The sequence below is a fragment of the Ursus maritimus genome, unplaced genomic scaffold, assembly GCF_017311325.1.
Source record: "Ursus maritimus isolate PB19 unplaced genomic scaffold, ASM1731132v1 scaffold_13, whole genome shotgun sequence".
Taxonomy (NCBI): domain Eukaryota; kingdom Metazoa; phylum Chordata; class Mammalia; order Carnivora; family Ursidae; genus Ursus; species Ursus maritimus.
In genome coordinates, this window is record NW_024423675.1 from 45,061,321 (window position 1) to 45,085,110 (window position 23,790).

Sequence of the window (23,790 nt, forward strand, 5' to 3'; positions counted from 1 at the left end):
ATGTAATTGATTACCTACCAAAAATACATGCAGACGAAAACTCACGGGCTAGTCCCAGTGTATCCAGTATGTGCAAAAACCAAAACAGAGGAATGATATCACTGTCACTCTAACAGCAAGGCCATGCTTTGGCGCCAGCCCCACCAAGTAGACAGCCCTATGCCTGCTGGGTCCTTCACCTATGAGGCTGGGAACAGCTCCAACCTCTGAATGCCTCAGTTAAATGAGACACTCCTCTATCAAATGAGAATTACCTTGCAGGGATCCTATGAAGGGTATATGAGATGAGGTCCAGAAAAGTAACTACCATAGTGGATAGTGGATGCTCAAAACACGCTAGCTATTAGGGAATCAAGCAAAGAACCTCCAGGTGCTTTAAAGCAAATCTATTTTTAAATGTTCTTGTCTAGCCAGCATTAATAAGTAAATATATAAATGCAAAGCTAGCAGCAACGTAAACAAAAGAAGGAGCGCTGGCATGACGTGGCGGAGACAAAACTACAAGAATGGAAGACGTGAAAGCCCCTGCCAGAACACGACGGTTCAAGCAGACTGTGACATGAGCCAACTCTCTGTGGTAGGTTGCTGTATTTCCAAATTTTCAGCATTAGCAAATATTGCTTATATAATCAGACATGTTTTGAAAATTGTTAACTATCACTATTAATAATCAACACTAAACAAAAACATTATTGTATAACATATACACATTCTAACTCGGTCAGTAGACTTCTAACTAATCTTTCTGCTGTAATAAAATACCCAAAACAATCTACTTTCTACTTTCTCCATACAGAAATTTAGAATACTTGCTATTTCGTTCCCCTCCAAGGGTAATATATAGCATTAATAGGATGAGATATAATTGTCTCTACTCATATTTCTCACTGCAAAAATATGAAGTTAATTCTACACAAAAATTCTACACCTAGAAAATTCAATTCTCAAACTACACTCAATGAAGTCTGTTAATTTCTACAGGTCAACATAATCAAGAAAATTATCCTTCTTTTAGCCTCTATTTTAAGCATGAATAGTTAATATACAAAAAGTTTGGTTGAGGTATACCAATAATATCACTACATGGAATGTTCCTGAATCTATTCTCCTTTGTACATGAAAACTCAGTCTACAATAGTAGCTTCCCTATTTGCTTTCTCTGGGTTCCCTATATAAGAGGTACAAAAAGTAATGACAACAACACTAAGTTTTACACAGCCCACTGTAGATCACCTTAGATTACTAACATAGTAGTGGTTTGATGATTAACGCAGTTGATTTTCTATCAGGACAAAGTATCAGACACACACTCACACACATACAATATAAACTGAATGAGCTCTTCATTCATCAAAGAAGAAAAAAAATCTTAATTTTCACAGTTTCATTACAACATAGTAGTAGTATACTAGGTATAGGAAATTTATTTAGGTAAGTTTTGCAACTTATTTAAAATATTTTTGTCAACATATTTTATCTGAAAAAGCTTAATTTTCACATGTTTCATTACAACATAGTAGTAGTATACTAGGTATAGGAAATTTATTTAGGTAAGTTTTGCAACTTATTTAAAATATTTTTGTCAACATATTTTATCTGAAAAAGCTTAATTACTTTAAGGTTTTAAATATATGTACACATACATAAAATATATACATCAATATAATCATTCATTATGATCAATATATATTATACATTAATTTCCTATACACCCTCCTTTATATATATATAGATATATAGATATCTTAAAGACTATTTTAATGTTTGGCATTACAGACACAAGACAAATCTGAATTGCTATACAAAGTTGACAACCAACAGCTTTATCTTTACATTTTATAATACTACATCCTACGGTTAAGCTAATTCCCATTTCAATATTTTAAGTTACCCTGAGTACCCCAAGAAGAATTATTCAATATGTAACTTAAAGTACTGATTTTGAATGACTTATTTCTGTGTAATTAAAGAATGTCCCTCCATTCTCTGTCTACAGGAGGCATTGACCAAGATTAAAGTCATTTGAAGCCACACTAGTTAGCAGAAACTATTACTGCAGAAACTGAGTAACGACAAGAAATTTTTGACCTTAGTACATAATTGAGTGCTTAGTAAACATCTACAGGATGAATGAATGCTGGATAAACTTGACATTTTTATCAAACACTGACAGGGTTAAAAGAAAACATCAGATACATCAATATGGAGCTCAACCACTTCCCATCACCCCATGTCAGCCTCTGAGAGGCACTGGCAGAATTCTAATGATAAAACACAGCTGTCTTCCACGGTAGCAACTTCAAAAAAAGTGTTCAATACTTAATTAATGTTAGGAAGCTCCACTGCCTGTACATGTAGGAATATTTTCTTCATAGTGTAACTGAATAAAGTGGGGGAGACAATGGCTTCTACTTTCCTCCAATCAGCCCTACCCAGAAGCTACTACTGCGTTGGACAACTGAACTGAGTTAACAAGGACTCTTCAACCCTAATTATTTTAATGGGGGCCAGATCCCACTATGACTTGAAAGTACCAAATTTATTTGTAGCCCAATAACTTTTATATCAATATTACATTAAATTAAAGAGAAGCAATTACCAGATTTTATTTTTTTTTTAACGCACAGATTAAGTTGTGGAGGCAATGGTTAGAAAAACAGGATTTCCTTCTAAACTTAACCAAAGCCTCAAATATTAATAAGCAAATATATAGTAATTAGAAGTTGATTTCTGTGGAAGCAGGCTTTGTAAAGTAGTAAGTCTGGAGAAATAATGACCATTCTTTTTAATTACGTATTTTTTCAGATTTTTTTTCAATAGATCACAATCACTTTCTCCTGAAAACAAACCAAAAATTCTATTAAAAGACGCTACGCTGTAGTACCTTGTAAACTATGTAAGTTGATGACTCTTTTCAAAGCAGTCTTCGAAATAAATAATTATATCTTTGGATGAAGAGCTAAATATGTTTTTTCCAAAATGCTAAAAAGGAAACAAGCCACTCTAAAGTTATACAGTTTCCGTTTTTTTACAATCAATTTCATCTCAACCCCACTGCTGACAACAGTTCTTAAACAATTTAAAATTTGTCAATCTATGTAAATATCCTTAAGCTAAGAAAAGTGTTATGCCTCTCTTAACCTGATTCATTACTTTCTTTTCAACAAGAAAAGCATACTTAACTCTAAAGGAGGCAGAAAGGTTAAATCCTAATTGAATCTACATCAAAAGGAAAAGAAAAAAAAAAAAACCCTATTTGAATCAGTTGAAAGCCTCAAGCATTCAACCGACTTGAGAAGATGAAATTTGGTTACACTATTCCTGGAGACATTTGCATCTTTCCTCAGAAAGCCCTCATAGGACCTTTCACTGCACTAACTTCCAGCCCTTTGCTGCCTCCTCAGTCACTATGGATCAAGCTGAATATTAATGAGTAAAAGCAGCCAGAATATAAGAAGCCCAGCCAAGAATACTAGGGCAGACAAGAAAAGAGCTCACTATTTTCGAGAAAACATCTTTTAAGAGTTCTGGGCTCCCAGAAGTCAGGCCAAAACAGAGAGAAACTGCCTTTGGATGAGGATAAATAAGTTTAAGCTTTGCTCATAGGGGATGGTAAAAGACTTTTCTTCTTCTTTTGTGCCATCTGTTTAAATAACATTAAATCTGGGTTAAAGCAGATTCATACTCACATCAGAATTACTTGATTTGTCTGAAGAGGAGACACAACAAAATTCATAGTGTTAGTAATCAGGAACTTCAAGGAAATTTATTATTTTTTTAATGGCCATTCGGAAACTCTGTCCAATTATTTCTTTCCCCCATCTATACTCTTGGGAAGAATTAAGGGTATCCCTGAAAACATCTTCAGGATAAAAAGCATTATCTAAAAACTTGAGAATCTGACATAAGTATATTTCATTCACCACAAAATAAGTAATTGCCATATAATAACTTTTATTCATTGAACTGCTTAAAACACTAATAAATTCAAATGCCTTAACCTTATATATAAACTAATTTTTGAATTTTAGCTACGTTTTGAAGAAACTCAGCTTTTTTTTATCCAGAATACTATTCTAGAATACTATATTTCATCATAAATATCTGGTAGAGCTCTATCGGCATTTCAAAATTCTCATCAAGTAAGACTCATAGTTAATCTCAGGGAGAATTGCAAAAAGCCTTACCTTTGAACATCTTGAGTTACCATGTACACTGGAAAAGCATGAACATTTGTGAGCTTTTCCCTTTATTACTTCCAAGGTGTCAATGTCTATATCAACTACCTATTATTGTCTTAACAGGTCTATTGTCTATATCAAGTATCTATCCGTTGTATGTTTATTTTTTACAATCTTACGGCATAAGATGGCATAGCTAATAAGTGAAAGAAACCTAGTATTTTGACATTTAGGCTAAAGAAACCAAACTTATTCTGTAATTTCTTCATATTTTCACAGCACTTTTGAAATGCCTCGTATATAGTAGATGTGTTAAAAATATTGATTGATGGGTAAAACCGAAGCCGCCTTCAGTCTGAAACCCTTCCAAGCACATGGGCTGATATAATATCAGACTGAACTCTCCAAAAACATGTGAACTGTCAGGTTTGCTGACACCGACAGGCAATGTTCTCAGTTTCCATGTTGTTCTCAGTTTACTGTTGGGATCAATTTCCTCCTATCCCTGAAAGTAATTTTTCCCCAGGGCTTACGCTCTGCCTTTTTCTCATCTTTTATAAACTCACTGAGCAATCTTAACACCACCATAGCTTCAAGTACCACCTGCTTCTCAATGCTTCCAAACCAAATTCCCAGCTCAGATGTTCTGCCTACTGGCAATCAACACATTCAAATAAATACCCACAAAGAAAAAACGTATCATGTTTTACATTTATTCCAAATGAGTTTTTTTTTAATAGTCTTTCAGGTTAACATCTGATTAAATTTCCTTTATAAATCGTATTATGTTACACTCCCAAATTCATATAAATATCGGTTAAAGAAAGGAGTTTAGAGAATGAAATCACTCAAATATTCACTGAGTAGTCAGCACTTGGCTACCTGATTCTACAAGAATATATATCTCTCCTCAAGAGATAAGACGAAAATGAGTGTTTAGTACTTTACAAATACATCCTCTAATTTTTTACTATTTTATGCATGGGGAGGGATGGGAATCACTGAAATTAGAGTCAGAAAAAGACACTGAAGAGACCACAGAACTTGAATACACCCTGACAACATGGGTTTGACTGAACGGTAGAGAAGACAAGGAAGAACGATCTAAGCAGAAAGAATGGCCCCCACACACACAAGCTTCAAGATAGGAACACACATGAAATATACACCGCCGTTTACAGTCCCCACTGAATAAATGGATAGGGAATCATGGAAGATTAAAATAAATGAAGAAATAAGATGGTTTCAGACTGTAGTGAACCATGAAGTGTAGGCAAAGGAGTCTGGACTTGGTAACAAAGAGCCAATGTAAACTTTTTTAAGAAAATAAAAGAAGGGGCACAGTGTTGTTTCAAAAAATTTAGTCTGGCAACAATGCAGACAGAATACAAGTGGGGACAGAGGTAGTAATTAGAGGGGAGATCCAAAAGGAGGCTGAGCACAGGGAGATAAGGGCCATGAGCAGGGGAGGAAAAAAGATAATAAAAAGGAAACTCAAGAGTTCAAAGAAGGACACTGTAATTAAAGGGTAATCATTCTCAAAATACGTTACTCTAAGATTCTTTTAAATATTGGATCTGCTTCATAAACGTACTCATCAAATACTTAGGTGGTTATTTTCAAAAGACTGAAGAACAGGGTAGGCACAGGTAAGCTTAACATATTAGGTAGAGACATGTCAAAGATGGAAACAAACCAAAACAGCAGCCAGTAACGGACAGGACGACTTCTTTTGATGAACAGCAGCTACCATTCGTTGAGGATCTACACTGTGTCAGCACTCTGCTAGCCATTCTGCAGATCATTCTGCAGCATCATCTTTATTCCTCACAGTTCTGAAGATGAACGTATCATTCGTTCTATTTCTCATTACGGGCAAATGGAGTCTCACAGAAATAAGTAATTCACCTGAATAATGACACATCTTTAAAACTGGCAGGGCCAATATTCAAATGCACGCTCATTTATGTATGTTTTTAAAGCTATATGGATTAGATAGGATGGAGATACACCAATATTAGCACCTAGACAATCCCTGACACACAGTACGCCCTAAATAAATACAGCTCAGTCATCAAAATTATGTTCTAATTAGGTACCATTTTAACAGAGCCTGAGGATTTATACTTTCAATAGAGGAGAAAACATTTCTGAAATTGGTACGTATTAGTCATTTAAAATCACAGGATGTCACAGAATAAGACGACGGCAAAAAATTCTCAAAAACACTTTTTTTTTATTATAACGTACATGAAGAAATAATTTCTGCTGAAGTGTCAGGTAGTTAGTTTAAAAATCATCCCTATTGAAAAGATGTAACACAAATAGAACACTGTTTCCAAAAAGGAGACACAGGCATTGCTATTATTATTACTGTCATCATTTCACAACCTGATTTTGATTTGGACGAGCAGGGACTAGGAGGTAAGGAAGTAAGGTGATAAGAGACAAACACGAAAGATAAAATATTACTTGTAAATAAAAATTAACTTAAAAATTGACACGTTTTCTACATAGGTATATAAATATTATAATGTATCCTCTCATTTAAAATTCTGGCTCTAGATTCGATTAATATTTGTAGGGTACTTGCTCTGTACAGGCACAGATACAAGGAATGTTCATACTCCAACTCCTTTCATTCTAATTAGCTCATTTATATGGTCTCTAACCTCGAACACGAGGTCAATAGTTTTGAACCCTAAACATCTAAAAGGCCTCTGGGGCCTGCCCCGGAATCCTATACAACAACAGTTATCTGTCACTGAGGCGCTGTACGATTTATACACGTGCTCAAAACCATAAAGGACAAAAGAAATGTTTCAGTGTCACGTCTTATTATGTGGTTCTACTCTAGTAATTTTCCTTCTTGGTGTTCTTTTATGAATGGATGAACGGTAATGTAGTGATACACAGTGATCATTCCTAGTAAGGTCCAGCAGGATCTAAGAGCAACATAAACTAAGTTGAACCATCAAAGCGTTCCTCAGAGGCAGGAGGCAGCCTGGGCCCCAGGACTCTGCTCTGGCCCTTCCCTGCCCCGCTGGTGGCTCCCCTACCCTTCCTTCTGCAGGGAAGGTACTCCTACCCAGCATTTTCCTCTCTCACTGCCTCACTTTTTTCCAGCTTTGTTCAAAAGTCACCTTCTTAATGAGGCTTGCCTGGATTATTTAAGATGATAACTCACTCCCTCTCTTTGACTTAGACCTCCTTTATTTTCTCCGTAGCACCCTATCACTTTATCACCTTCTACAATATCTATTTTTGTTATTTTCATTGTTTGTGTGTTCCCCGTGCTGGGAGCCAAATTTCTTCAGAGTAGGGATTTTGGTCTTTTTGTTCACTATGGAACCTCAAGAATTTAAGAGGTTATCTGGCATAAAATAGCCCAATATGTACTGCTTAAATTTTTTGAAGTGTTTTAATAAATGAAATTGAGTAGGATATAATCTGAGCAAAAAGATAAACCTAGGAACCAAAATTTATTTGTATTCTTTCGCATGGGAGAAAAATTTAAATGCAAGCAGTTAACACAGAAACCTAGTAAAGTTCCCCCAAACCTAAAAAATTTTCTCTTGTCATATAAATATAAGAATACAAAAGCCTTCCCAATGCATCTTCCTTACCCAAGCATCTTCCAACTCAGTAATTCCAGAAACATTTAAACATTCTTAACATACCACACAAATCCCTTGTCACACAGGTTTTCACTAGAGAACTATAAGAAAATCAGCTACACAATATTTTTAACTCCTAACTCCAAATGACCTGTTGTAAGATTAGAAATAATATACTGAAAAGACTCAGCAATATTATAGATACTTGAATTAAAAATTATATTTTATAGAATTGGAATAGAAAAAATTGGTGAATATCTACCAAGGAAGATGTTGAAAAACGTGATTCCTTTCAACATACATAATAGGCCAATCTGGAATTGTTGAGATTCTATCTACACAGAAACTCCTGAAAAACAGAATGTTTTTTAAAAAGCTAAATTCAAAAAATAATTTGAGACTTACAAATGCTAACACCTGTCCTCGATTTGGAGTTCTAGAGTCTCCAGCAAGTAAGGCATGATTCTGCCATCGTGAAGCTTGCAGTCTTTTAAGAAAATGTTTTTCTATAAAATTACTTTTACACAGTCACACAGATTAATCCCAAGAGAGAGGGAGCACTGGCGTATTCAAATGTAAACCGTTTGATCCCATTAAGAATTTTAATTAAAAGGGAGCATACTACCCCACCTAAAAGAAGTAATTTATGAACTGGAGAGGGCTTTAATGTGAACGTTCTTCTTCCTGTGTCAAAACAGTGATTCCCAGTTTTACAAAATATCTGTGATGAAAAAAATAAAATCTTGGCTCATCATTTGCATCCACTAGGGAGCAGCATTCAAGTGTCAGCCTCTCCTTTCTGTACCAATCACTGAAGAATAGTGAGTCACCAAAGGACCAGCATTGGTTACCAAAATGAATATATTTTGTTCTGTAGTTTCCTGTCCCAGGGGCAAAAATACAAAGCAAAACAAAAAATGGAGCAACGTACAGCACAAAATATTCAATTCAAGGCATTATGCCAAGAAAGCAACAGAAAGTTTTACACTTGAGCCAAAGGCTTCTTGGTTTCTTTTAAAAATTTAAATCGTGACAATTATCTTGATGTTTCTTGATGAATCAGATCTGTCTACAGAACAAAAGCTTGCTCGGGAGTTTTGTATACTTTGAGGAATAATTATTTCCTAAGCTTATTCACTTTTTTAAGAAAGCAGCTTACAGACAGATTTAAAAGCTAGTGTGCTTGAGTGAAAACATTTGTAATCAGTCAACCTACAGAGCCATTTAGCTTGAAACGTCAATGGAAACAGAAAAAGGATTCTGGAAGAAAAAGGAACTGAAAAACTCATCCCATCGGAAAATAATATTTTTAATTTTCTCACATACATTTCTCTTCCAACTTTGTGGTCTAAATTATAGCCAAACTTCAGTAGTGATGGCAAAGCTTGCATTTAATTATAACAGCACTGAGTTACACACCTCTACAATGACTATTTCATTTCCTTCCCTCTTGATGTAACTCCATTAGTACAGAGCACATAATACATTGATAAATCTATTCGAATAGCTGATTAGCAATAATTTACGTTTTACCTTTCTACCACATAAATACAAATTATTGCCAAGTAGCTATTAAAATCCATTTATCAGTGTCTATTAATGTAGGGGTTTTTTCACTTCTCTTGCTGTATAACAAACTACCCTAAAACTTAGCGGCTGTAAAAACAGGTGTTTTGTTTACTTACAATTCTGCAATCTAAGCTAAGCTTGGCTGGACAGTTCTTTTTGGCTCATCTTGCCAGTTGTCACGTGAGGCTAACACTGAGCGGGCAGGGACCAGTTCGGACGCTGGGAGAGTCGGGCCTCTCTCTATCTGTGTGACCTCGCCATTAGGGTAACTGGACTTCTTAGATGTAACTGCCCAGAGTTCTTACGGCGTAGGCCTAGAACGTACTGTCACTTTTGATTCTGTCTGTGGAAGTCTCAGATCCAACCCAGATTCAAGGGGAGGGGCCCACACGATGGTATAAATACGAGAGGAATAGTTTATCAGAGCCTCCTGATGGAACAGACCATAAGGGCCATTTATATTCCACCTTCAGAACTTACACTGTCTGTCTTTGGGTTAGCACCATGGAAGAGGCAAGAATAAAAAAGGCTAGGCAAAATATGCAAAAGAGACTTAATAGATGGAGGGAGGGGAGGAGAGGGAAGGGAGAAAATCCTTACCGGTAAGATGAATACACTCAACCATGAAAAAGCGTTAACTGAACAGAGCTGGTATAAAAATCTGTATCTTAACATATGTGGGGTTTTCTTTCATTGCTAAATCATTTATTGGTAAAATTAAGAAGGAGCTGCATATAGAAGCTTGGCCATTATTTATCATGTTATCACATAATCCTCGAGGAGCTGAACAAGGGGAATGATACACAGGTTATCACAGGAAAATATGTACACTACACCTGCAGCCAGCCATTAGGATGGCTGTCAGGCTAACAAGAGGGACAATAGCAGGCAGTGGCTCAACCCTCATATCCATAATTCACAGACCATTACCCTGAACGGGGGTGGGTTCTGTAAACTCCTTCCAGTCCCTCACTGGGAAAGGCAGAGAATACCCTCATTTCATATACCATTTCTATTCAGTAGCTTTACTTCCAGTCAGTGAAGCCATTCTGAAACTTAATACAGAACAGATCTCCCATTAATTAGACCTATATATGATACAGATCATTATTTCCTTCTAGTGGAAGCCACTGGAAAGAACCATGGAATTCTGTTACTGAAAGTCTCTGTGTGGGTCTTCCTTAATAAGAGCAAATTAAAACTATTCATAATAAAGTTGTTTTAATTGCCTCATATTTTGATAACATGCCATAACACCCATCTGTTAAGACTTAACTACATATGCCAACCAATTTAATGTGATATCTAATATTTTCAAAGAAAAAAAACCCATATATGCTGTAACTTTTACCAGCATTTCTTTAGTTTTTTCTAAATGTAGACTTGTCCCTTTTCTCTTATTATTTAAATTTAAGGAGAGCATACCTTAGAAAAAGAAGAGAAAAAGCAAAAAGGCTGTTGAAGAACACAATGAATTCTATTCAAAGAAACTCACAAAATACATTTTCTTCCATTTAACATATGGAGCAGAGTGTGTTACAACATTAGCTTTCCTTGTTACTTCCAAACATCTGCTAATAAGACTTTCTTCCTCCAGAGTGCAAGATGCTCTCATCAAGCCAACTGGTTGAATTAGCATCTGCATCATTTTCAAGTAACTACACAAAGTATACAAATTAACAAAAGAGAAGGGCTGCAGCAGTAACTATGAAACTTCAACACCCACTCAGGCCACATATCTTGTCTTCTCTTTCCTGATGCTGCTGCTTCTTCAGATGAACGGTGAATGGCAAGGAATATTTTCAAGGAGAAGGGAGAGTAATAAACATGGACTTAGAGAACCACCACCCAAGGAAATTCCGTAAGACACAGGGCAGAAATGTTGCCATTATATTCACCACTGGCAAAGAGTTCAAAGCGCTTACATAAGCAAACTTTCTGTTACGTTAATAGAAGATGCTGACCCGAAATCACAAGGTATCAAGGTACTGAGGTTTGCCTCAGTGCCACTGGGCAAACACTGAGATGGACAGAAAAACTCATGCTCTGTCTCCAGCATGCCATCTCATAGATAGGATTAGATGAAATAAGAATATGTATAAAATTATTTAAACATTTTGGAGACTAAAAGATTTTACCTAAATTTAAAAGCAACACAATAAGTATACTCAAGGTCAATACTGCCTCTCTATGCTTCATAGTAACAATCTGGAGCATAAGTACCCAGTAATATGCATTGTTGATAGTCTTTATAGACCTTTCACTTCCATCTTCTTTGGTCTGTGAAATAATATTCATTATTTTGTGTTTACATTTGCCAAAAATGTATCAGTAATGCCTTATAAAATTCAAAAGAAATTAATTTATGGTTACATCACAGAACCTTAAAAGCACAAATTTTCTAACACCATTATTTATAAATCCAGAACATAAGATTGAAAGTTTCCATTCATATCATTTTTTTATGAAGATGCAATTACTGAGTAATAATTTGAGTAAGAAAATTAGATTTGGTTGAGGTAAAACAAATGAAAAATATAAGCAATTGGAAAACACATCATACAATACAGATTAATCATTACTGCTGCTAAGTGATGGAAAATACCCAGCTATGAAAAGGAAGAAACACAAAAGTGTGGGTAGAATCTTTAACAGAAAGGCCATTGTTTACCCATAAGTTTCACACTCTAGAAATATGAACACTTGCCAGGTAATTAAGTACACCCACATGCAGAGTGTTCCATCGCTTTTTTTTTTTTTTAATTATCACCATTTATTATCATCACCAGCAGGTAATTTTCTAAGCAACACAAGATCTGGATTGGAGCTGAGGGAAGCTAAACACTCGAAACTAGTTCAAGCTACTACTCTTAGATGATCAGCTGCATATGTGCCTGCTCACAGGGAGAAACTGTTGGGCATCAGGATTTCCTCTGCCTTTTTTTGCCTGCACAGTGATACAACTACCACAGAGTCAAGAGCAGGGACCAGGTCGGGAGCAGATAAATTACACTGCTCAGTGAAATTAACTTGAGTAGGGTGTAACTCATCATTTCTTCATCCTGCACCCAAGCCAATTTGGCTTTCCACACCCATTGTATCTCCAAGTCCAATTAGGTGACATCTATCTTTAAGCATTTAAGCTCCTTTAAAAGCCTGGGCTTTTAACCTTTTGCAATGTATCGATACTATTAGCAACTTATTCTTTTTTTTTTTTTTAAGTCACAACCAAGTATGAAACTTCTGCCTCAGTTAGGATAGAAAGAAACTGTGCTTTGAAAAAAATTTAAAGCTAAGATTCTCCATATCAGCAATCCTCAAAACACCGAGAAGGGAGAGAGAGAGAGACAGAGAGAGAGAGAGAGATTTTACATCGCAATGCAGCAGACATTAACTATGCACACATACATATACAAACATAAAGACATATTCAAATCCAAACCACATACCAAAATGCATGTTTCATGAAACATGTCATACCTTTAGTGTATATGAGACTCTCCATTTTTTTCCCTTCTGTTTCTTTTTTCATCCTGCTCATGGTCCCTAATTCGGTTTCGCCAACCCACTGGTTGGGCAGCAACCAGAGTTTGGAAAACACAGCTCCCTCTGTACAAATACCAATTCATAGTTCTTCATAAAAATCACTCCTGCCAATCAGTGTCAGTATGACACTCCCTGCAGATGAGACTAAAAAGACACTCCAAAGGGGCTGACTGATTTGTAAATAGGACTGTTTTTGAAACATGAATGAAACAGGCAGCAGGATATCTAGAACAGATGAGCACTAACTGTGCATCTCCAAAAGCAAATTAGTCACTTATCACTCTAATGAGAGTGTACTATAATAGGCCCTTTTGGACAGGAAAATGGAAATTTAAACAATACTTCATTTTTTCTTATTACATTGGCAAAACATTTTTAACTGATAATATCAAGTGTTGAAAGGATGTGGGAAAACGTGTGCACTTTTATTAGGACTGTAATTTTGTACAACCATTTTGAAGAATGATTTGGGAGCATATAACTAAATTTTAAACATGAAAACCCCTCTGACCCAGCAATTCTTCCAGTAATTTATGTTAGGCTCTAACATGCACAGAGATCTATGTTTCAGGACACTGACCACTGGTAAGGAAAAACTTTTGGTACAATCACATTCCTTAATTTCATAAAGAAATGTCCAAAAGACAAGGTCTTTCTATACCGACCGTTGTTTCTCAATGTGATGCTATTAGCATTCTGAGCAGGCTATTTCTTCATAAAGTGCCCCTATGTGTTTAAATATACTTCCTGGGGGAAAGTGGTACTATCTTGGAGTGAGAAAACCACTATTCCATGTGTACTGTAAGGGATTTTTTCAAAATGTTTTACAAGGGGGAAAAAGCAAGTTGCAGAACAATACCTATAGCATGACTGCAATCACGTGAAAATAAACCAGCCACACTGTGGTGCACGTGCCCGTGAATGTACGGAATTGGAGGACATTGGAAGACAGATTTACAACTTCTGTCCTATGAGTTCTAATATTGTTTGATTTTTTTTAAAAGAATTTCTTCTATATTAGTGATTGGATTTTACTAGTTTAACATTCTATTTGGGGAAACTAAAAACCACAACATACTCGCAAACCTTAAGTGGCTATTTTGAGAACTGTGACTGAGTACAGCCTGTTGACAAAGCTATAAAACAAGGAGGGAAGGACAGTAAGAGGAGGACTAGGTACTAATGACACGAGTCATAAAAGTCCTTTTCCTTCCTAATTAAAGTGACAAGATCTCTCTTTAACGTAAGAATTAAACATACATAAAAAAGACAATTTAAAACATGGGAATTAAACAATAACACTACTTAGGTCCCCATTGTCACCCTCCTCCACAACATGTGTGAAAATATTACCTCTGACCTCTGTACCCTGCTGTCCCTTGTGCTCCCTCTCACGTGCTCAGCAGCCGGCCAACCTGCCCCACCGGCTCAGAAGCTCTGTGAGGTCAGAGGCCACATCTCGCCCATTGACCACTCTTCACTCCACCTCTAAGAGCTGCTGCTCAGTAAGAGGCTGTTGAATGATGATTTTAAAAAAGATCTGTGACACAAATACCTCACTGGGTATGAGTTCTTAACTAGTTTACAGGGTTGAGATGAGTCAGAGAAAAGATGGTCCATGTTCAACAGCAAGAGCTGAAAATGAAATTACAACTGGTCTTTCCTTTCTAATAAAATACTAAGGGTTTTTTGTTGTTGCTGTTTTCTAACTTTGCATTCTAACTTTTTTTCTTTTTTGCATTCTAACTTTGAAACTAAAAGAAGCAAGCAAGCAAAGGCACATGAAGTACTATCATTTTAGGTGAGCGATTATTTCAGAAGGATCATACCCAGAGTCAAATCATCAGAACAGCAACAGTCTGGGGCACACACTGCGTTGACAATCTAGTATCCATTCCCCGCATTCTTACTGACACAGCACCAATTAATATCCAGAGAGGCCATGTGCCCAGATAAAAGCACATGACCCCCTTGCAGCCAGTGGTGGGCATACACGGTTCTTGCCAATGTCGTGGAGGCAGAAGTCACTAGGAAGAGATCATCTCTCCCAAAACGAGCCTCATTAGGAGAAAAAGCCCACCCCCCTCTTTCCTCTTCTTTCAGCTGTGAATAAATCCTAGGGACGCAACAGCCACTAGTGACTCTACGGAGGAACCCACGTGACAAAGATGGCCCACCCCCCAAATAGGAGGAGCTGGTGCTTAACATCGTAGAGCAGCTGCATGACCCTGGACTGCCTACCTGCTTGACCCTCCATTACCTGAGAAAAAAAATCAATGTCTGTTGCAGCTGAAAACATTCCTAGTGATGTATCATCTATGGGGGAAAATCAGCAACATAGCACTGAATTCCCCTGCTGAGACTCTAAGAGGATCTAGAATAATACAGGGAAATGGAAGATCTGATGGAAGGAATACAACAATATGTAGATGAGTAGAGGACAAAGCTGTCAAGGCACATTGGGATGATACACACAGGCACACCAGTGATAACTTTCGCCAGTCACCCCTAAATAAAATGGGCATTACATTCCCTGACTTGCACATACCTAGGCTTCCCTTTCTTTGGCAACTTCTTTTGGAGCTAACCACTTTTTTGATCATATCAGTAGCACATCCTAATTAGCCAGCTAAGAAAACAGTATTAAGAAACCTGAGGTACGTTCTCAACACCACAAATTATCCTAAGAGGACAGCCATGAAGAAAATGTATGTTTCCTTACATGCCATGTTTTATTATCCAGTCCCACATTTATCAGCTGCAATGATCAGCTCGTAGAGGATTTCAGCTTGACTTACCGTTGCTTCAATCTGCACGCATTGTTCTCCACCCCTCCCCACACACACACATGCACACACTCTTATATTTCAACTCAAAGTTGATGTTCTACTGTTTGAACTGGATTCTCCATGCTAACCATACTCATGCAAAAATGGGCAATCACTCACTAACACATCCCCCTGAGAGGGCTGCATGATTTACAGGCAAAACAACAGAAAGGTACCTATGTCAAGGTACTTGAAAAATCAACCCAGGTTTTATTATTTACATTTTAATTGTCAATTCCATAACTTTTTAAAGATTTATTTATTTGAGAGACAGAGAAAGCACATGTGTGGCCGTGGGAGGGGGGAGCTGTGGCGGGAGAAGGGGAGTGGCGGGGACAGAGAGAGTTTTAAGCAGACTCCATGCTGAATGTGGCCCAAGGTGGGCCCGATCTCAAGACCTTGAGATCACAACCTGAGCCAAAACCAAGAGTTGGTTGCTTAACCAACTGCGCCACCCTGACGCCCCCAATTCCACAACTTTAAAAAAAAAAAATAAAGAAATTCATATATATTTTTAGAGAAGTTTTATAAGGAAATTTTCATTGCCTTGGATGACTTAGAAGCTCAGGGCCGAAGACTCCACATTTAGAGACCAAAATCATGTCACCCAACAAAAACCAATGCCCAGGCATTTTAAAAGATAAACAGTTCCTGGCATAATGTCAGCACCAAAACCAATGCTTAATTTGTTTTAATAATATAAATTATCAATACATGAGAAAATTTAAATTTCATTTCTCACATTTGGATTGTAAAAGAATTTACCTTTTATTGCCTTTTGTTAACAGCAGTAGAAAAAGATAAACACCAAGACTGAGCCATGCATCTATGAAGCATGTCTTTAATTTCTGTGAAGTTGGAAGTTTCTAGAATGTTCCCGAACTACCTGGAAAATGAATTAAATCTAGGTAAGGAAAAAAAAATCTATAAATGATCTCAATGAGAAAACAAGTGCAAAAAAGGAGTTTTAAGATATAATATTTGGAAATGTTAAAAGAAAAAAGTTCCTGAATATATTGTTGAATTGTATCTGATGAGGAAATCATAAAACCATCTTGGCAAAAATTTTTGCCATCTACAGTCCTCTCCTAAAACTGAAACTTGGAGCTATCACTGAGTTCTATTATGGTCTGTTTGAGTCCTTCTAACTTTAAATTAGAATTAATGAATTTTAAACAATTTGACAAAATCCACTCTAATGACAAAAGGATTTCCTGGGGCTAGCAGGAAGGAAAAAAACTTTAATTATGTTTTGTTTCTTTTAAATTTACAGTTGTACCCCTGTTCTCCCATATATATTATGTCTACAGTCTAGTAATCTGAGCTGTACTCACACCAAGACAGGACTGACACACGTACTCAACATTTACACATACTGGCAACAGGCAAGAGAACAGGAAGTAGCACACGCATGATATGCTTGAGATCCTATAATTCTTAACTATTCTCTTATAAAATCACTCTCATACTTCTCCTGACTGCTAGTGAAAGTATAAATAAATTAAGATACTTTTCAATGGCAGCTATGTCAGAGGTTTTATATTTCTCTACAATCACAGAAAAGCCAAGATAATCCTGGGCATCTCCTGCCAAATTATGGATCTGGAGATAAGAGGATGATGCTCTAACATCTAACAATTGACTCAGTGATGACTGAGGAGCACAGGAATCGCAAAGATACCCACTAGTAAAAATATTTCATGACTTATTACCATAATTGAATATAATCTGAAGTCAGGTCAGGCAACTAACATAAAAAGCTAATTAAGAGAACAAGAGGTATTTTCCCTTACCACACCCTTTCTAAAATACATAACTTTTATGATGTCCTTCCTTCACATAACACCTCACATATCTATTATTACTCTGCTGATACAAAACAGTACATCTTTTATAAAGGCTACACAGCTGAGACACAGGAGCCCATGGTTTCAACCTAGCAGTTTTGACTCCAACCAACAGCAGGAACCACACCTACGTAATTCCTCTTCTGCAGTAGCACACCCAGGATCAGTACTATGTTTTTAAATCATTTGTTCAGATTTTATGCTTCCTCTACCTCTTAATTGGGCTCTACTGAAACATCTAAGGTTTCAATGACCTATAATTCGAATTTGAGCAAGGAAAATTTCAGGCTAATGTGTGTCTTAGTACTTTCCATTGGAATATTTAAGGAATTTAAGGAATCAAACTCACAAACCTGATTACACAGAAATGTTTTTTATAAAAGGAAAAATATAGAACTCTGACCATAGACACAGAAAGCCAGATGTATTCAGTTCCATATGCCCCCTTAATTTATAGATACCATTGGAACTACTTTACATTTATCTGTACATTTTCAAAATTCCAATAATTGTTTAACGTTACTTAACGAAAAAAACCAGTTAAACATGAGACAATTTAAATTTCATTTCTCATATTATAGATTTACCTTTTATTACATTTGCTAACTGCAATAAACAGAAATAAGAAACAGCAGGGCTGGGCCTAAGAAACCGTATCTTCATTTTCTGGCTAGAAATTTGAAGTTTCTAGAACCCCCCCTCCCAAGCTAAATAGAGAATGAATTAAATCTAAGCAGGAAAAAGAGTCTTGAAGAATTTCAATGAGAAAACACATTTATTCCTAGAATAAACCTGTTTTTCAAACAAAATCTTAGAATAAATGATAGTTCTTCAGGTTAAATAAATTTGGCTTTATAAACATCAACTATAACAACAAAAACAACAGGAATAGGCACCATAACTTTCATAGACTCCTCTCAGTTGTAAAAGATTCCTGGATCATCATTAAGCAATATTACAAGTATAGTTTATTGTAATCTGTACAAGAAAAAATTCAACTTGAGGCAGCACTATTACTCTTTTAACGTTTCTTATCAAAGACACATTAAGGTACTACCTGAAACGTTATGCTCCTGATCCTTGAAAAACCATTATTTTCAACCGATAGTTGTATCACTTATAGTTTGAAATTTTGTGACAACACATCATGATTTAATGTGCTCTACTCTCTCCCACAAGGACTGGGGGCGGGGCGAGTCCTTGGGTCTTACGTACTACATTATGGCTCCTTTAAAAAGATTCATAGTCATTTGACTCGCCTCCTCCCATCTTTTCTCATTTTAGACAAACAAGTGAGTCACTCGTGAATGCTGTCAGACTGGCTACTCATATTTTGGATGCTTGAGCATTTTGTTCAAACAAGCATGGATATATGATGACTATTAATTTATCCTGGTAGAATCACTAATAGGCTTAACAGGTTGAACAAGATCTGATGCAGAATATTTTAGGCTTAAGAAAAAGCAACATGTCCTAGAAGAAAAAATAATCCATCAGCTACATACCTGTACGTGTTTTAAGAATACTTTTCATGGATCTCTCATAAACCACTAGAACTAATGTATATTGATAAAACATTTCTGAAGGGCACTTAACTAATGTATAGCAAAAATCTCCTTTAAAAATAAAGTTGGGCTGGCTCAGTCAGAAGAGCATCTGACTCTTGATCTCAGGATTGCGAGTCTGAGGCCCACACTGAGCGTACAGATTACTAAAATAAACTAACTTTTAAAAATAAATAAATAAGTAAAAACGAAGTTGGCTACGTGAGATCCAGAGTCTACTTCTAACAATTCATTCTCAGGAAATAACAGCCAAGTACACAAATATGCAAATATGTTCAGTGAGCCCATGTTTAAAATAGAAAAAAAAAAAGAGAGAGAGAGATTAAATGTCTAATAGTAAGGGAATTGATTAATTGATTAATATATACTGTCCTACAATGCCCATGAAGATATTAAGAATATATCTGTGTTAAAAATAGCAGAAGATGACATGCCATATTTACTTCAAAAAAGAAAGTAACAAACAGCATATATGATATACTATCATTGCATATGTCTAAGTATATTTAAAATTTTAGGTAGCTCTATACCAAAAATACTCATAGTTAACTGTAAATAGGGAGGTGACAAGCATTTCTTTTTTCTTCTTGATGCTTCTGTGTTTCCTTGAAAATGTCTCTAAGAAATATTTTTTAAGTCTAGCTTTATCCAGCCGTGACCAGTGAAGCCATGCTTGAATCACTTTGGACAAACTTTAAAACAAATACTGATCAGATAACGGTTTGCTGTGGTATCCAAGCCACAATACGTTTCGTACCTGCCATCCTGGACAAGGCCGCAATCCAGAAGATACTGCCAATGCGCTTGCTAACCTTTCCTGGTGCATTTTGGTCACACTTTTCATTTTGGTGATTCTTTCACCTTCTTTCTAGTATCAGGCAAGAGCTAAACTCTTTCAGTCAATAGACACATACTGACGAATTCTTACATGCCACCTAGGCTGGCTACCCAGGCCACGCAAGCGAGTAGGAGCAAATCCTCAGTTGTAGGAAGCTCCAGATTCATTTGGGGCAACATGCCAACAATGACAATAACATAATGGCACAAGAGAGGTATACACAGTGTACTTATTGAGCAAGGTTAGAATCGGGTAACTGCCTGCTAAGAGGAGAGTTGTCTGTCAAAGGACTCAAAAAATCGAGATTGAGTTTAATGTTAAAGACAAACTCAGTAAATAGAAAAATACAACTTGACTCTAGTTACATTGCAACCTATATTAGGGTTCTCCAGAGAAACGAAACCAATAGGATATGCCTGTGTGTGTGTGTGTGTGTGTGTGTGTGTGTTTATATCCATCCATGGAGAGAGAAAGATATTTAAGGAATTGGCTCGTGCAGTTACAGGGGCTGGCAAGTCCGAAATCTGCAGGGCAGTCTTGCAGGCTGGAGACCCGGGGAAGAGTTGATGTCACAGCTCAAGTCTGAAGGTAGTCTGGAGGCAGAATTTCCTCTTCCTTGGGGGACCTCAGTATTCTTAATCTTAAGAACTTCAACTGATAGGTTGAGATCTTCAACTACATTACAGAGAGTGACCAGCTTTACTCAAAGTCTACTGATTTAAATGTTAATCCTAGTTAATCCCATCCAGCTATTACAGGTATTTACCCCAAAGTTACAAATGTAGTGATCCAAAGGGGCACCTGCACCCCAATGTTTATAGCAGCAATGTCCATAATAGCCAAACTATGGAAAGAGCCCAGACGTCCATCCACAGATGAATGGATAAAGAAGATGTGGTATATGTATACAATGGAATACTACTCAGCCATCAAAAAAATGAAATCTTGCCATTTAAAATGATTTGGATGGAACTAGAGGGTATTACACTAAGTGAAATAAATCAATCAGAGAAAGACAATTATATGATTTCACTCATATGTGGAATTTAAGAAACAAAACAGAGGAACACAGGGGAAGGGAGGGAAAAATAAAACAAGACGAAATCAGAGAGGGAGACAAACCATAAGAGACTCTTAATCATAGGAAACAAACTGAGGGTTGCTGGAGGGGACGGGTGTGGGGATGGGGTAACTGGGTGATAAACATTGAGGAGGGCACATGATGTAATGAGCACTGGGTGTTATGTAAGACTGATGAATCACTGAACTCTACCTCTGAAACTAATTATACACTACAGCAATATCTAGATGGATGTTTGACCAAATCTGAGCGCCATTGCCTAGCCAAGCTGACATATAAAATGAACCATTACAAAAGCCACATCAGAAAAGCAAAATAAGAAATAAAGGAAATAAAATTAGGAGTTCTTCAGCCCATCATTATAATTTTGTCTATTATTCCATCTTCTCTTTTCAGTCCCCCAAATTCAGTATTCATTTCTCAGTCCTCCTGTCTACTGACCCTACTGTTAGAGGAGGGCTTTCAGATGCTCAGATTCTGGGGGGGCTTAACTTTCTAATGCCTTAATTTTCTTCTTTCTTTCTTTCTTTTTTTTAAGATTTTATTTCCAAGCAATCCCTATACCCAACATGGGGCTCGAATTCACAACCCCAAAATCTAGAGTCCCATGCTTTACCGACTGAGCCAGCCAAGCATCCCTTAATGACTTAACTTTCTTTTTTTCTAGAGATTTTATTATTATTATTATTATTTGAGAGAGAGAGAGAGAGAGAGAGAGAGAGAAAGAAAGAAACAGGGAGCCTGACATGGGGCTCGATCTCAGGACCCTGGGATCATGACCTGAGCAGAAGGCAGACGCTTCACCAACTGAGCCACTCAGGTGCCCCACAACTTAACTTTCTAACAACTCAGGATCTAACTGCAATTTTTCATTTCCATGGCTTCAGCTAGCACCACTATGCAGATTAAACCCAAAATCGATTTCAAAAAAACTCCCATTACGAACATCCTACTGACTACCCCTTGGGCAGCTTAAGCTGTAAGAGTCCACAGACTAACAAAACTGTCCCCCAATGCCAGTTCCTCATTCCTGGCTCTACAACAGGAATAAGCCTGGAAACTCTCATTCTATGTCACCATTACATCACATACCTGATGATAGGTATGAGGATTTTTGCTGTATCGTGGCTTGAACTGGTAAATTTGAAAAACCACCCAGACGTCTATCAATAGGAGATGCATAGAAACCAAAATACATGCATACAAACCGAAAATATCAACGTGCTAACAGATTCCAGATTCAATTTTTTAAAAATTTGACAATGTTTTTAGCAATACCAATACCAACAACACTAGCTTAAATATTCGCTCTTTCAACATGACTATTATAAAAAGAATGCTTTCACTGCAATGTACAGAATATTTTTGTTCAATTTTTTCTAAATGTCAAATTGCATCTTTCTATTTGCAATTATTAGTGCTCCAGAACTGTGCTCCATGAGAAAATGTGGGGCCATCACTACTACTGCTCTCAATACCCCTGTAATGTATAGGGCAATTTCTTCACAAAGGCAAAGTAGAAGAGAGGACTGCAAGCCCAGTCAGAGCTCTAAATGCGGGAACAACAGAGTCCCACTTCCGAACTTAATTAATAGCACAAGCCTAACAAGAAAAACCAAAGTAGAACATTAAAATAACTATTCCTGGGCTGTTTCTGAGTTTAAAGTCCAATAACAGTTTACAACATCAATTGTTTGGTTGAAGGCTTCTTGCAGGACAGTAAAAAGGTACAGTCTGCCATATAACAATGTCTTTCTCACTGAAATTAAAGAATATTTCTTTCTACGACAGGTCAAGATGAGGTGGTAAAAGGAAAGAAAGACTCAAAACAACAACGAAGGAACTTCTGGCATTGTTAAAAGATAGCTTGAAATAACAAAACTTCAACACAAAGAATTGCCTTCTAGTCTACACCAAAATTTTGGATTTTCAAGTAATATTATAACCCGAGACAATGCAAGAAATCATCTAAGTGAAGCCTCTGTTCTGCTGTATAGAAAAAAATGGAGGAGGATAGCATGACCATCACTCAACACAACATAATTTCTCTTAGAAAGGATTGAATGGAAATGCATATACTCGGGACAGTATTCTAAAGAACATGGGGAGAAGAGGCAGGATAAAATGTCAAGGTTCAGTCAACCACAGTGTTTTCAGTCTCTTCTACAATTTCATTCACTCACCAAATCCCAAATAAGTCAAATGCAGAGCAACTAACAGAAGGAATTTTAGAGTCTTTAATTGCCTGCTCAAAGAATATATCCTCACTTCATTCATTAATCTTTACTTTCATATCCTTTCTATATAGTCATTAACATTAATTTAGAAAGGGAACTATCAAATGAGATATTGGCAAATGGAAAACACCCATGATATTCAAAACCTCTTATACACTGACTGCCAATAGCAGATATCTGGGAAAGAGGACTATGAAGAAAGCTCATTATTATACAGTTCCACAATTTCAGCAATTAATATTTAATTCTTCCTCTGAAAAAAAAAAAGTATAATATCTTCCTTACAGACTGTGTGAAAAACTGAGGACCACTCAGGAAGAACTCTTTATAAGGGATATATATGCCAAATATTAAACCAACATGCACAGTCTCGACCTCCAAGGAAAATATAATTCTCTTTTAGTATCCCAAATAGAGAAAAGTGTTGACTGTATTCAGTGACCAAAGTCACACTATGTAATGAAGTCACCGGAAATTCAAT